This window comes from Stegodyphus dumicola, chromosome X2, assembly GCF_044657685.1.
Source record: "Stegodyphus dumicola isolate Sdum_Otavi_A_Nest chromosome X2, ASM4465768v1".
NCBI classification, from domain to species: Eukaryota; Metazoa; Arthropoda; class Arachnida; order Araneae; family Eresidae; genus Stegodyphus; species Stegodyphus dumicola.
This window is the reverse complement of record NC_140781.1, coordinates 164,321,025-164,337,320: the sequence shown is the minus strand read 5'-3', so window position 1 is coordinate 164,337,320 and position 16,296 is coordinate 164,321,025. Positions and strand designations below refer to the sequence as shown.

At 34.6% G+C, this 16,296-nt stretch overlaps 1 pseudogene; it reads left to right on the top strand.

Annotated features, from left to right (window-relative positions):
• Positions 1–6,274: 6,274 nt before the first annotated feature.
• Positions 6,275–13,782, top strand: LOC118188806 (serine hydroxymethyltransferase, mitochondrial pseudogene; annotated as a pseudogene).
• Positions 13,783–16,296: the final 2,514 nt, after the last annotated feature.

Genomic DNA, 16,296 nt, shown 5'->3' with positions numbered 1-16,296 from the left:
ACTCGTCGGCCAAGCATGTCTCACTCGTGCTCTACTGGATTCAAGTCCGGTGAGAATGCTGGCCAGTCCATACGGGTGATATCCTCCGATTGACGGCATTCGCTTACGATGTTTGCACGGTGAGGACGGGCGTTGTTATCCATAAACACAAATTGTGCGCCCATGGCGCCCCGAAGCAAACGTACATGTTGTTCCAGGATGACGTCCCGATAGATTTGGCTTGTCATGGTTCCAATTTGAACTTGCAGGTCAGTTCTGGAACACAGAATAATTCCACCCCAAACGAGCACTCCTGCACCACCGTAACGGTGTCGTTCAATGATGTTTTCTTGGTGGTAACGGGTACCTGGAGCTCTCCATATGAAAGTCCGGCGAGAATCAGACTGCAAGCTAAACCTGGACTTGTCGGAAAACATCACACAAGCCCACTCTTGCGGTGTCCACAATGCATGCTCTCTACTCCAGGCTAACCGCAAGCGACAGTGAGTTGCAGTAACTGGAACGGATCTGAGAGGTCTACGAGCATATACACCAATCTGCCCTAAGCATCTGTACACGGTCTGCCTTGAAATTGTCGTACTAGTGGCTGAAGTGAGCTGACGAGACAGGCCTGAGGCTGTGCTCCGCCTGTTTCTTTTGGCAGTAACTGCCAAATACCGTTCCTCATTCGGCGTTGTAACTCTGTGGCGACCTATGCTGTAACGTCTACTCACATTAGATTCCCGAGAAAAAGCATTCCTTCCCTCAGGAAAATAGCTCTTGCGTGTTTTGAGATATTTACGTTAATGACCCCAAGCCTGTAGTTGGAAGAAAAGCCTAAGCAAGCTTTCTTTCGTGATTTACCCAATTTTAAGAATTCTTTACTTGCAGTACCCTTGAGTCAAGGAATTATTCGCACCAAGCAATCTGTCCTCTGCAGTTAACAATAAAAATAATTCACATTTTGTTTATGTTAAATTATATATAAATTTTCTTTTTATTAAAAAGGTTTATTAATTTCGATCACTGTTTGATATATATTTCTTTTCGCTATATACTGCAAATAACTTCATATTACTGCGCAATCGAACTAATAGCCAAAGCCAAAAAATTAAGGAGACACTGATGTAAATTTATATTTCAAAACTACGTTCTTATTTATACACATAATGTTATAAATACACATAATGGGGTCTGGATATTGATTTAAGATTATACAGCAAGGTGTTTGAAGACACACAAACATTGGTTTTACGCAAGTAAATATTTAACTGAAAGAGGTGATTTTTGACAATTAAAATAATTTGAAAACCCAAGGTAGATAACAATTAACGAAGCAATGAAAAACGTTCTCACCTCATCAATTCTAAAACTGAATTATAAAACACATCAGAAAATTAATTCAGATGATTTTATCATGTAATGAACCTAAAAAAGCTAAATCTTTTGCTGTTATGCATTACTAGATGAGTTAATTCCTGTGTAATATTTTACAGAGAAAGTTGAGAGTTCAAGAATGGAAGACCTTCCTTGTGAGTATCTTTCAAGAATACTGAACAGCCCTGATAAAGTTACTTTCAGACTGAGAACAAGGTGAGACGCATGGCTACACCTTGCATTCCCTCTAGTAGTTCAAAGAGATCAAGTTTGAATACGAACTCTCTGCATGAAGCCTAACAGCAAAACCAAAGGCAAAGCATTTATTCATATAGATTACGAAAATGCCATTCCCCATCCTCCCTGTAATCCAACAGAGTTCAAATTAATACTAATTGTAGACTCTTTATCGTATTACTATTAAAAGGATTTTCTATACGGTTGGCTCATAAGGTTGCATTGGAAATTTTAATGACCTATATGTGAAATATATGACATCATCTCAGTTACTTTGTAATGTTTAGGCAGAAGTAGCAGTTTCAGATAATTAGATTTAAGAGTAGATAAGTAGATTGCATGTTAAAATGAAGTAGATTCTCATATATTCTTTCAAAAAAATTAAGATTTCAGGTTTACATGACCTCCTTGTTAGCAGGTTGTCTAGCTTCTTAGATATCACGCAAGCAAAGCATTATAGTGCTATTAACTGCTAAGTCAGAATATGTATTGTTAAAGAAGAATAAGAATATGTAGTGAAGCTTCCAAAAAAGCGATGAACATGCATTCATTATTAAGAGAACTTTGCTTTTCGAAAACAGTTAGCAGAACCAACTATACTGTGAAGTGATACTCAGTCTGCAAAGCTATTAGTAAAGAATCCAGTTCTTCACTATAGAATAAAACATATTGCCATCAGTTTTCATTATATTAGACGTATGACAAGAAAGAAAATAATCAATCTACAGTGGAAGTTCTCGACGATATTTTAAGAAATAACAACGGCAAATATAACAAATGTGTGAATTTAAAAGGACTTTAACTAATGAATATGTCCTTCTATTTGTCCTCTTTTTCGCGATGTGAAGGAGAAACGTGGTGTGTTTCCGCGCCGTGAGAAACTTACTTTCACGTTACCTCTGCTCAGGAGAGAAAAGAAGTAGTGAACTTGTATTTAATCCTCAGTGGCAAATGGATAACCCGATAACGTGTTGACTCCGGTATACCGGTGTAGAAGACGCCGTAGTAAATACTAAAAGCTAACTAGAATACGGAAAACTGGTAGAGACCACTACGTACCAAAACATCTCAATCGCAGCTTTATGGATCCCAAATTGCCCTTAAAAATTGTTTGCCCATAGTGGGATTCATAAAGCAAAAGAATCCCAAATTGTCTGCTTTATGGATCCCATTATGTTCGCCTGCTAAGCCTATTCTTCGTATATCTTCTTCCTTCGACGCTCTCAAGTCATCTTGGTCAACTTATTTATTATATGTTATAATTGTATAGCACAAAGACCATCTATATTATGCTGGCTGTTTCGTGGTTTTCCCCATGTATACGAGCCAGTTTCCCTTAAAAAGTCCTCCACGAAAGCATCTCTTCCTTTAGGTAGATAGCCCTCGAGGCTTTACTTTAATCACACACGCACACACACTATCTATTTAAATTTGTTGCAATGAATGTGCCTTCATCATATATCTTCACCTTCTGAAAACGATATCTTTTGTTATATCTAAAGCAAAGACGAATTAAGCCATAAATAACTTTATAGTCATTTTCATTTAATTTGCTAAAACAATAACTTTCAGAATATTTCTATTTAAATTCAATCTGGAAAACTAAAATTTGAATTATTGTAAGTTTTTCGGCACTTCTGGAATGCAAGAAAATATCGTTTCTCGAAATTATATCAGATCTGTCATCATTACTTATTAAACAATTTCAGTGTTGATTGATTCTTAGAATGCGCGTGACTTACAAAAAAAAATTTTTCATGTATAATTTTAACATATAAAAACCGGCCGCGGATACTTAGCCTAAGAGATATTTAACCAACACCAGTTAGCTGACAAGGATACTTAGCCGACATGGACACTTAGCCGACAGGACATTTAGCCGACACGGACACTTAGCCGACAGGACATTTAGCCGACAAAAACAGTTAGCCGACAGGACATTTAGCCGACAAGGACAATTAGCCGACAGGACGCTTAGCCGAAAAAGACTCTTACGCGACAGGATATTTTGCCGATACGGAATGTTAGCCGACAGGACATTGGGCCGATAATGAGTCTTGCTCTTCCCAATGCTTTCAGATTTCTAATACTTTCACATTTTTCTTTTTCTACACTTTGCTCAACAAATCATGCTATATTCATTCCCGTAGAAAGTCGTTTCGCTTCTCCCACTAATGAAATTTCCTTTCCCTATCAGAAAGTAGAGTGATTCGCTCTATTCGTCTCCACAATGGAACTACTTTTGTTTTCTGAAGTGCTATTTACACTCTTTGAATGCTATTTACACGTTAGACATCATATATTTGCTAAACTAACCCTTTACCGCCAATGTTTCTATAACAAGTCTAATTCAAGAATAACAATAATTTTTATTGCATTATTCAGGTTTTCCATGACAGGGAAAGGAAGTTTCAGTAGTGGGAGGAGCGAAACGATTTTATAAGGGAAGGAATGTAGCATGATGTGTTGAGTAAAACAGTAATGAAAGGTAACTGTATTAGAAATTTGAAAGGATAAGAAAGAGTGAGATTGGAAAATTAATATCATTAAGTAAACAAGAAAAGTTGTTAATGATGTTAAAGTCTTCAAAGGAACCCAGTTGATTAAATGAAGAAGCTTTACGGACAATTTTACGGATTCCATTCTAAAATGTAACTAAGTGACCGTCGTACTTAGCTAAAAAAATTCTTTTTCCCTTTTGAAAACTAATCCATATTCCCTGAGGAGAAATTTCAAAGCTTTTTCAATTTGGCCAATATACACCAATCAGCATGATATATACCAAACTGTGCTAAATTACACAGCAATTAAAAGAACATATGGAATATTTAAGAATCCAAAAATGAATTTTACTGATAGGTAAAAAAAATTACTTAAATATTGAACCTACGGAGAAGTCGACAAATTTTGTATTTGATAGCAAGTTTAAATAATTATTGTCAGCTAAACGTCATTGTCGGCTTAATGTCCTGTTGACTAAATGTGTTGACAGTTAAATGTCCTTAGCTAAATGTCCTGACGACTAACTCTCTGTGTCAGCTAAATGTCCTGTCGGCTAAGTGTCCGTGTCGGATAAATGCCCTATCAGCTAAATGGTGTCGGTTAATTTATAAGAATCTTAACTTTTACTAACATTTATTTTATTTTAAAACTTTACTTTCCTCTCTTATTTTCCACTTCTGGCCAGAATAAACGCGTTAGTCTGTTTATGCAAATTGTACTTGCTAACGCTTAAGTATTTAAATTGTGGCCTTTCGCCAAGTAGAGAGAGAGTGAGCCTTCTGGTCACTTTATTTCCCGCGTGCTTTCAGTCAGTTGCTGTCCACCTTTAAGGGCAGAGGTTTAGTCCTCTTGATACTGAAGACGTATTGTAGTTTTTCCGCAGTTTTCGTACTACATACGTAAAATTCTAAGAGGCTAATCTTAGTGTTACTAGTCTGTGTAAAATATTCGAGTTTAGCTCTTATTTAAATTTAGTTAGGTTGTAGTTCTTATTTTCTTATGTTCAGGCGACAAGTGGTGGTCTTTGTATCCCGAAGTGCGGAAGCACCTGCGAATTGTGAAGAATAAAGGTTAAACACTTCCTTTTCATCTGGAACCATCTCTTCTACCATTTAAAAGAACATAGTTTAAGTAAACTCACTGTTCTACTCAGGTTACTTACATGTTCCCAAAACAGATAAGAAAAAATAGTAGTCCTGATAAAGGTGTCTCGTTGGCTAAGTGGTTGTCGATTAAGTGTCTATATAAAAACACTGTTCATTTAGTTGGCAGTCTTGATCTAATAATAATAATGAACGGGGTTTCAGAATTTCATTGCTTTAATCGAATTCTGGAACCATATTCACTGCTGGCCATTACAATTACTATATATTAAAGGAAATGGAAAAAAAAATCTGAAATATGCTTAAAGGATGAGACATAAAGGTTATTCAGATGGTTTGTGCTTCCTGGCATGCACACATTGCAGACAATTTTTATGACACCATGAATTAGAATAAAGAGGTAGACGGAATTTCCTTTTTTTCCTTTTGAAATCACGTTTTTCTGTTTTCTTCCTCAAACTGTTGAAGATCATATGTTGTTTGCCTAAGATGAAGGAACTCATAATTCGATCATAGGGTAATCTTAGTTCAGTTGCTGCTCACTTTGGTCAAGATCCTCTGACTGTTATGAGACCTGCAGTTGATGACACACAATGCATGAAACTTATCAGAACTCTACGGCATCCATTCGCTAAATCCAAGATGATAGTTGTCCTCATCGTTTTTAGGGATCGCACATCCACAACACGAACTAAGCCATACCACACATAAGTCTTTTGCAAAAGTGCATTTTAGTGTCTAAAACTGCTTCCGAGTGTATTGAGAAGTAATAATTTAATTAAAATTTAATTAAATTACAAACTTTTATAATATATAAAAATGTAAATGTATGTAAAAATACATTTGGATCGTACAGAAATGATTGAAACAACGGCTCTCACAACGAAACTATTACACTATGCAAAGGGAAAACAAGTGAAATAGACACAAGGGAGCGTGAGCTACTCAGAATGTATAGATGTAGCTGGTTGCAAGCCTCCGAACGATATAAGTCAGCGCCCGTCCCTTTCGCCGTCGTCATTGACAACGTGGACAGCAATGATGGAAGATAATTATCCCGGTCAGCTTTGAACAGCATGGTGCCTATAAAGGAAGGGATACAGGGTAGTGAGATCCATCGTCGCATGGTGTCGGTGTGCGGGAACAACGCACCCTCAAGGCGTACCGTATCCCATCGGTTGGCCAAGTTCAGCAGTGGAGGAAAGACCGCAGCCAAAGGTGTCAGCGCGGAACAACCAACAACATCGCACACAGCAGCAAATGTGGCAGCCGTGTCGGATTTGATCATGGCGATTAGCAGCATAACGTTCAACAAGATGCAGGAAGAGACACAGCTTGAGCAAGGAACATTGCAGGCGATTGTGCATGGTGATTTGTAGATGACAAGTGTGGGCAAAGTGGGTGGACCTCGGACGTCGGACTACGCCTTGCTTGGCAACATGAAGGATGTAGTAAGGGACCAACATGTTGAATCTTCTGCCTAATTGCACAGTTGTCCATAGGTGGTGCACCAACACCCTACAGACTGGTTTAACAAAGCCCTTCGGGACCTCCCAGTCAGGCGGCAGAAGTGTTTTGACATGGGGGGGGAGATTATTTCGAACCGTTGTACCATCATTTTTTGTTATGAATTGTATTCCGCTCTGTGGCAGCAAAAGTGTCATTCATTTCTGTACGACCTAAATATAAATAAAATATAAATAATAAATAAATACATAAATAAATATATAAATATATAATAATAATAAACATATAAATAAATATATAAACACATAAATAAATATATAAATATATAAATTATAATTTAATTAAATTACAATAATTTACATTGGAAAAAATTCTGTTTTTAAGTATATCCTAAATCAAAACGTTCTTAATTGCCTGAGATGACCTTTAACTTCCTAAATTCCAAAATAAAAATTTACATCAGAGTAGTGCAATCAAACAAGTGTACGTTTGTTTGCACTACTCTGATGTAGTTTTTTAGTCATGAAGACAAAATACTAATAATAAAAATGTCTGATTAAATCAGAAAGCTATAAAGAATTTTTTTTTAAAATATTAAAAATAAGTTTTAAAAGAATTCATTCGTTAGTAATAATAAAGTGTGACTCTTAGTTGAAGGATTAAAAATTTTATTTTATGCATTTCTATTATAGAAATAGGCTTTTTCTTCCGATTAGAACATATTAAAAATGTATTGAAATTTCCCAAAACTCTCTTGCAAAACGTTGATGGAGTACTTTAATTTGAACCGTGTTTCATCTGTTGCAGAAGCCTAATTAGTCTTCATATAACTTTCAGCTATTAATAAACACAAAATTAAAATTTCAGTACTGTGCAGAATTTTACAAAAGTACATATTGTTAAAAAAATACTCAAACCCTAAGTACATTTGTTTTCATCATTATCACATACTTATAATTTTATACGTTTAAGACTCAACTTTGTTACATAGTTAACAGGATTCACCAAGACCTAATTTTTCTACTAGAAATTTTATTCAGGCTCACAATAACTCTTTTAACGATATAAAGAAAGAGATATAATCAGAGAGGTAGAAAATATTTCAGTAAACGATACACACTTTACGATTTTGATTTCATTTAAAGCATTGAGGGTGAATGCAGTATGAATTTAGTTCAGTATAATAGTTTGCCGCTGGAAATACAATTTTAAAGGCTTTTTTCAAGAAACATTTCCTGCTTTCTTTATATATCGAATTTCGTATCATCATACATAACCTAAAAATAGGTGGGTATTTTATTAGTTCTTTTTCTAACTGGGAGGAAATGATAAGTACACTTCTGAAATAAATTTTTTAAATGAGATTTCTTCACACGTTCAGAGTTTTTAAACGCTTTTTATGAGGTGCCTGGCCTAGAAAGTAAAGAACTTCCCATCTATAATGGTACTCAGCATGAATTCCTTGGTTTGGCTGATTTTCTGTGCAAACGTTGCTCAACGTGTAGATTTTCTGCAGCTTCGAGAATTTAGAAGACTAGATTTTGGATTTTTTTTACCTGAATTTTTAAAATGTTTTCACTTTTCTTAAAGTGTAGTGTTAAGCAATTATTCTTCGTCAATTATATGTACAGGTATATACATCTTTACTACTTACTCACTTCACTGACAGCCACACCAGCGACAGTGTGGTTAAGACCATTGAAAGCTGATAGTTCAAGCTGGTTTGGGTTTGAACTCAGATGAACGAGCTGGCTGTATGGCTTTGTTTCGTGCATTTCTCCAAATATAACTTAAGTACAATAATGATTTCCTCAAAACGCCCTCCATAAAAGCATTCATCCTCTTAAGCAGATAGAATTTGTGGCTTTGCCATATTCAAATTGTCTCACCTAACCTGACTTACTCAATGATATCAAAAGTCAATGAAGACAAAATGTCTCGTTCCTTACTTACATTTCGTGTATATACAACTATATAATATACGTAATATATATATATATTTATATTATATATATATTATTTATATATAATCTATTTACTAAATAATAATGATTAATTGATTATATGATATCAATGACGATGAGTACATGCATTTAATTTAATTCTTGCCTTTAAATTATTCCTTTTACAATTGAAATTTTGTTATTCATGATTTAATTCCAGTCCCCGTTAAAACATTTTTAACATTTTACTTTCAAGTTACTTCAAAACTTCTTTCAAAATATAACTTACTAGTATGGATTCACTCTTTTAAGATAATCCTACTATAATTAAACTTAGGAGATAATATAATCAATTAATCATTATTATTTAGTAAATAAATTATTATTAACTTACTTTGCAGCAATTGCGCAAGTAGTAGTCACTTGTTTTCGCACTAAATGAATTTAAGATCATACAATATTATTTATGTATATATATATATATTAAAATAGTAATTTAATTAAGTTAAATTAAAACTCAACAAGCCAAAAAAACCCTCGAAAGTTTAAATTTAATTTATTTACTAAGCATTCTACCTCTCCTCTGAAACTATGAAATCCCTCCAAGGGGGAGTTCTGTCTGGTTGATAACCTGTGATTTAATAGCTCTACAAGTAATCTAGTATTTCGTTTTCTTCAAGCAGTTGAAATAACACGTAGAAAAATTATAACAGTATTATTATGATTAAAGAATAATATCCTGAACGACACACTGGTCATTATTGAAGTTTATGAAAATGAGATGGGCTACAAGAGCAGCATGAGGAAGAAAATGAAAAATTTCATGCAACATGACTATGGAAACTTCTTTCGAATTGTAATGGGAAGAAAAATATCCCGAATATGTAACTCGTCACATAACTGCAATATTTTATGAGCAACATTAATTTATTAGTGATTTGGCAATCAAAAATTGATCGAGTATATTTTTCTTATCCTCTTGATTCCGAAAATCATTCGATTCTTGTTCATAATATGGATATTTATGCTTAACAAACAAAAGACGTATAATTAATTAATTTAGTCAAGCATTGAGTATTTAAATGGGGGTTTGTTTACTCAGTACCACACTTTACCACAAGAAATACGTTTTTGAACTTTAGACAAAGATATAATAAATTCAATGGTTATGAAGGCCTTGTCTGCACGGTACTGAAATATCAGATAAAACCGTTTTGTTTTCCCAGTAACACCTGAGACGATAAACATAACAAGTTCTACAAAGTTAGTTAGCAGATCAAGTTGCTAATTAATGATCGTCTGCTGTTTGGCTGAAATAATTCTTAGCGATCTTCTCAAAATCGCTTAGAAATTTACATTTTATTATTGTATCGTACCGAAGTTCCTCAAATGCAATAATCAAATGTTGAAACAATGAAAACACATTACTTGTTTCATCCCTGCAATATTATACAAATAATCTAGTTTCCTTATTAGTTTTTCCAACTTTTGAATGGCTATATATCAATAGTTTAAATTACTACATGTATTAAAAGCACGTATACAGGTAAGTTTCCATGCTAAAGAAAGGGAAGTCCATTTACCACGGAAAGAACACATTCGTAGAAAATTGTGACAAGTTTTACAAACAGTTAAGCTAAAATCTGGTCTATCTTTCCTTTGATTTACGTTACATGTGTTCATTCAGACTAGAAAGTTATGCAGATATAAAGCATGCGAAGGGAACTTAAAACACCAGCGAAAGTTACCTACAGGTCTTTTATCCTTTGGTGTAAAGAACTGCTTTGCTGCTTTCACATAGCTTCAGCTGTTGACGTTTGGAAGGTACTTAGTATTGGCCGGTGGCCTTGTCGACTTTCTTTGTAGTCCTAGATGGTAAAATAATATTTTCTGTAGTTAGTCTAATAAGGTTCCAACGTGCTAATTTATTTAAGATTTCTGATTTTTAATAATGGTACCTCTGTAAAATGGCCACAAATTATTGTCAGTAGAAAATCGACCTTTAGTTGTAACTCACAAGAAGTTGTCAAATAAATTTTGTTAACTTTTAATTTCTGCTTGAGCAAGTTGATGTTGTTTAATGCGATAACTTACCGATAATTAGGGAGTAACTCACGGGTAAACATCTTTCTAAATAATATTTAGTCTACAGTAACATACTTTCTCTGGAAAACTGGCTCGCACTTAACGATGAACTTGAGAAATATGTGAAATAATCATGCAACTAAAACATTGTGATATCGAGGATCGAGTAAATGAAAATCATTACCATTGATCTGCGACTTTTTATCCAATCTGCATGTAGTAAGTTAAAATTTCAAATTTATAACTGTAATTACCGGAACTCAGTCAAAATAACTGTAATTACTTAATCATAGTCTCTCACATCAAACTAAAATTGATAAAATATCATTCATTCAGTTCAAGATCTTTAGACATCGTTGAAAGAAATATGTGGGAGGTCCTTGCTTAGTGATGTTTAAGAAACATACTAAAAGTACGTTTCAATTTTTTGTCTACCAGAGCTCACAACAGAACTTTCAAATACACAGAAGTTAAATACCTATATTACAAGAAAAATAAACTCTTTTAAGATATTTTGTTAATTAAATTGAATCTTGTAAATACCTTAGCATCACAGGTTTCTAGAAAAATGCACCTTTTTAATCTGGTACAACCTCTCTTTACATCTAAATTCACTGAATTGCAGCCTGAAGGAACGATAGACCTGTATAACGAAATGGATAATGTGAGGCAAAGCAAATATTTGAAAATAATCTTAATTAAATGTGCAACACGAAGAAACACATTACTTCCGAAGTATAAAAAATGAAAATCGTTTTAAATTTCGTGCATCAAACAAGACGCAGGGGAATGAATAGAAATTAATTTTTCTTTCGGAAAAATAAACTTGATGCTAAAGGAACTTCATAAAAATTAGATTAAACAATGCTCTAAAATTCGTAACTGAGTATTGCCTCTGTAATTAACAGCACACCCCTAAAATACACGTAGATCCAATTAACGAATTTTGTTGAATGTTTGCTAAATTAAGAGAAAATTTAACAATTAGCGGTCGATGACAGGACAGTGACAACATCTGGCTCTATTAATCTGAGGGAAATTAGTGCTAATTCTCAGGCTTACCACAAGCTTCCAAGAAGGGCATTCATTGCAAATCTTCTTTAGCTCTCCTTAAGAAGAAATCAGTTTTCTAAATATATAACAGTCTTACCCAAGCTGACTGAATATATCTAATCACATGCGAGCTTCTTAAGAACCCTATTTGTCTCACTTCTAGTTTATATTCCTTCTCAAGAAAATTTAATGCTTATTCCAAATTCCTTCCAAGCAACAAAATGCTGAAACTCAAATAATAACTGCAATAGAAAGAAAAATACATATCATAACAGAGATGTAAAGCTTCTCCAATAAAAAGAATGCGAAACTTACATAACTCTGATGGAAGGATTTGAGTCAAAATTTAAAGAATGCATTGATGAAAGAAAGTATACTTTTATTAATATATGTCTCGATGGAATGTGGAAGCAACATACATACAACCAATTTATTTGCGAAAGAAAACCATCATTACAATATTTTTGTTATTTGTATAGCTGAAGCTTTTTCCAAGGGGAAAGAAAGTAGAGATAGCTTTGAATATACATTATTTCTTTTTTTTTTTGTCTAAAAGTAGCGACGATTTGAATTAAATAATTTGTTTGGGAATTGGTTTGTATCTTTTAGATGAAACATATTTTTGGGTATGTTAAACTTTACATTTTGGTTATTTATGTATTTGTATGAAACTTGAAATAAGTGAAGATCTGTGCTTATACAAATATTTTATTCGCTAAAATATTCTAACTTAGTGTTTTCTCTTCTTTACTTTCAGGTAAAAAAACCAAAAGTAATGTAGAGACATTAGGATTTTTTTGGAAGCAAGAGAGATGAAAAATTAGCAACCGCCTTGACCGGGAATCGAACCACGGACCTCTGAAGTACCGGCTCAGTGTGCTGACCACTACACCACGAAGGCACGCCATGAAGGTGGGAAGTATACCTTATATACTCCCCCATTTTTAAAGGGCGACTGGAGTTTTAGGGGACCCAATCGCCAAACTCTGGGTTTGAAGAAACCTCATCCAACACCCTTTTAGTTCGGGCGCCACTGTAGAGACATTAGGTATTTTGGAAGCAGGCTAGATGAAAAATGAGCAATCGCCTTCGCCGGAAATCGAACCACAGACCTCTGGAATACCGGCCCAGTGTGCAGAACCACTACACCACGAAAGCACGCTAGGATGTCGGGAGAAATTCCTCACATGCTTCCCCTTTCAAAGGGCTACTGGGGTTTTTAGGGGACCCAATCGCCAAATCCTCGATAGAGATTTGTGATACTGTGGGAGCTATTCTTTTTGCTGATATTGCTCACATCAGTGGCCTTGTGGTTGCTAGCGTTATTCTAACTCCATTTGACTATGCAGATTTTGCCACTACAACCACACATAAAACATTTAGAGGTGGCAGAGCTGACATGATATTTTTTTGCAAAGGAACAAAAAGTACAGACAAGAATGGAAAAGAAATAAAATATGATTTTCAACAAGATTAGATTTTGCCGTATTTCCTTGTTTGCAAGGTGGACCATATAATCATGCTACTGCGTCTGTTGCTGTAGCTTTAAAACAGGCTATGCCATCGGAATTCTGTTAGTGTTAGTATCAACAACAAGTTTTAAAAAATGCTAAAGCTATGGCTAAAACCTTGATGTCAAAGGGCGATACTTTAGTCTCTGGTGGAACAGATAATCATCTATTGTTGCTTGATTTGAGACCATTAGGCCTCAAATCAAGCAACAATAGATCCACGGACTTGATGGTGCACGGCTAGAATGTGTTATAAATGAAACTAATATCACAGCTAATAAAAATACTTCTCCTGGGGACAAATCTATTTTAGCTCCTTATGGAGTTAGATTGGGTGCGCCAGTTCTTACATCTCGAAATTTCAAAGAAAAAGACTTTGAACAGGTTGTGGAATTCATTGATCAAGCTGTGAAAATAGCACTAGAAGTGAAAACGAAATCTGGTAAAACTGTCAAAGAATTTAAAGCCTATCTTGAAACTGATGATGACTCTCCACACCCACGATTTGGCGATTCGGTCCCCTAAAAATCCCAGTCGCCTTTTAAAAAGGGGAATATATAAGGTATTTCATCCGCTTTCCTAGCGTACCTTCGTGGTGTAGTGGTTCTGCACGCTGGGCCGATATTGAAGGGGTCCGTGGTTTGATTCCTGGCGAAGGCAGTTGCTAATTGTTCATCTCTCTTGCCCCAAAAATACCTAATGTCTCTACAATGGCGCCCGAACTAAAAGGGTGGTGGATGATGATGTCTCATCACCCAGGAGTTGGTGATTGTGTCCCCTAAAAACCCCAGTCGCCCTTTAAAAGGTGAAGTATATAAGGTATTTCTCCCGCCTTTCTAGCGTGCCTTCGTGGTGTAGTGGTTCTGTACGCTGGGCCGGTATTCCAGAGGTCCGTGGTTAGATTCCTGGTGAAGGCTATTGCTCATTTTTCATCTTGCCTGCTTCCAATTAATCCTAATGTCTCTACAGTAACAGCAAAAAATAATGTGCAAATAAATGCCAACCAAACATAATTTTTCTGAATAGACGTTAATGTAGAGTGTTGTTCATTTATACTTTGGCCTTCTTTTCTCATGCCTATAAAATCCTCATCTTCACATATTTAGAGTTAAATATATTTATTTTTATATCACCAAATTTAAATACTTTATTGCAGAGTTTCGCCTGTCGGATTTTCATGAAATGAGGACGAGAATGCAGTCTAGTTCTCATCTTCAAATATTTCGGATTGAAATGAACATTTGACAACATATTAACTTTAAATACTTTATTACAGAGATTTCTAATCGGTGTGTCACGATAAATTATTACGTCGGTATACCTCACGATGTACACCATGAAATATTCAAATATGAAGTTGCATTTCTGTTACTAATAAGAGATGTATACAAGGAAATCATTTGTATAATTATAATGAATTATTTTGATAGAATTTCCACAAAAGTCACAACAAAACACGAACAGTAACTCTTGTCCTTGTCTAAAAGCTGAAGCATTCCGAGCCTGTGACACCTGAAAAAATGCTCAGAATTAGTTTACGTTTTCGTCCTGGGGATTAAACTGAAGGATTTCTTTATGGAGGAAAATTGTTTGATACTTATCTACCATAATTTTATATTTATATGTGATGCTTTTACTATGTTCACAAACAGGGTAATGAAATATGTTTTTCACTTTTCATCATCGTATTCACGGGAAAGACTAAAGAATTTATGCAATACGCATAGTGATTCTAAATATCTTAAAACTGTTTCTTTTGAAAACAAAATGTACATTTGTCTGCTGTCCGTAAGATCACATCATAATAAATTTTGCGAATACCAAGCACATACTCTGTATTAATATATGTATTTAAGTTAAAACAGAAGTAATAACTTTAATTCAAAATCCAATATATTGTGCCAAAATTTATGAGTATGTAAGCTTGTCATTAAAGAAGAAGATTCAGAATCAGAGCCTCAAATGATAGCGTAATCTTAAGAATAATATAAATCTACAAATAATTTGTATCTCATGCGACTTAAAAAACTGAAAATAGGGAGTTATGTTTAAATAAATGCTGTGAAAACCTGCTGAGGAATACGTTGCTTAAAAAGTCAAAACTTCATCTTGGTGTATTAATAAATATCTATTTTATACCAATTTAGATTTTTTATGCCGGCAAATTTTGTTTCTGTTCTTCGTTGCCAACCTCTTCAAATGTCTCTTCTTCTCGGCGTGCATTAAATGAGAAAATACTAAAATAACTATTTGTAGACTCATCAGTGATCAAGTAGTATAACTACTCAGAACTAGCAATTCCCACTAGCAATTCCTAGTCCATATCCGACGACTCAGCAGGTTAGCTACGTGAGACTATTCGTGGTGCTTTATATATAAAAGAATATAAAGGTGCTACTATCATGAAAACGTGCAAGTTTACCCTTAAGCAGTATTTTACTCAAGCATAATGTTTTTAAAGCAGATATATTGTCGAGGTCTTGTAGAATTAATTTGACATCTGAGTACTGATAGCTCAACAGAGCTCAAGTTCTGGTCAATAGACCTGCGTATGAACATGAACACTTTCGTTATTTTCCCTATACATAACTTGAGTACAAGCCAGTTTCACTCAAAAAGATCTTCATGAAGGCACATTTTGCTTAGGCAATGGTCCTTCTGAGTTGTGTTTTAATTTACTCACACAACGTAAATTTACTCAGAATGAAATATGAAAATAAAGTAAGTTTTTACTTAGGTCTCGAACTTCACATAATAATGTAAATTAAATTATACAGAAATACTCATTTTATGTAGCAAGATATCCCTCGCTACATATTTCTCTTCTAACATACAAGAAACGGGCTGCAACGAAACGCATCTCATTCCTTATGAAAAGTTGCATTTGTTGTTCTAAATAAGGCTTTCTTAAGACTATTGTAATCATTAATACAAGCACAAGGCTACTAAGAAAACACATGGTTGTAAAGATGCAGCTATTTGGATCTAACGATGGGATTTCAATAAAGCTTTCAATCGCATTCATTTCACACTTAAGCC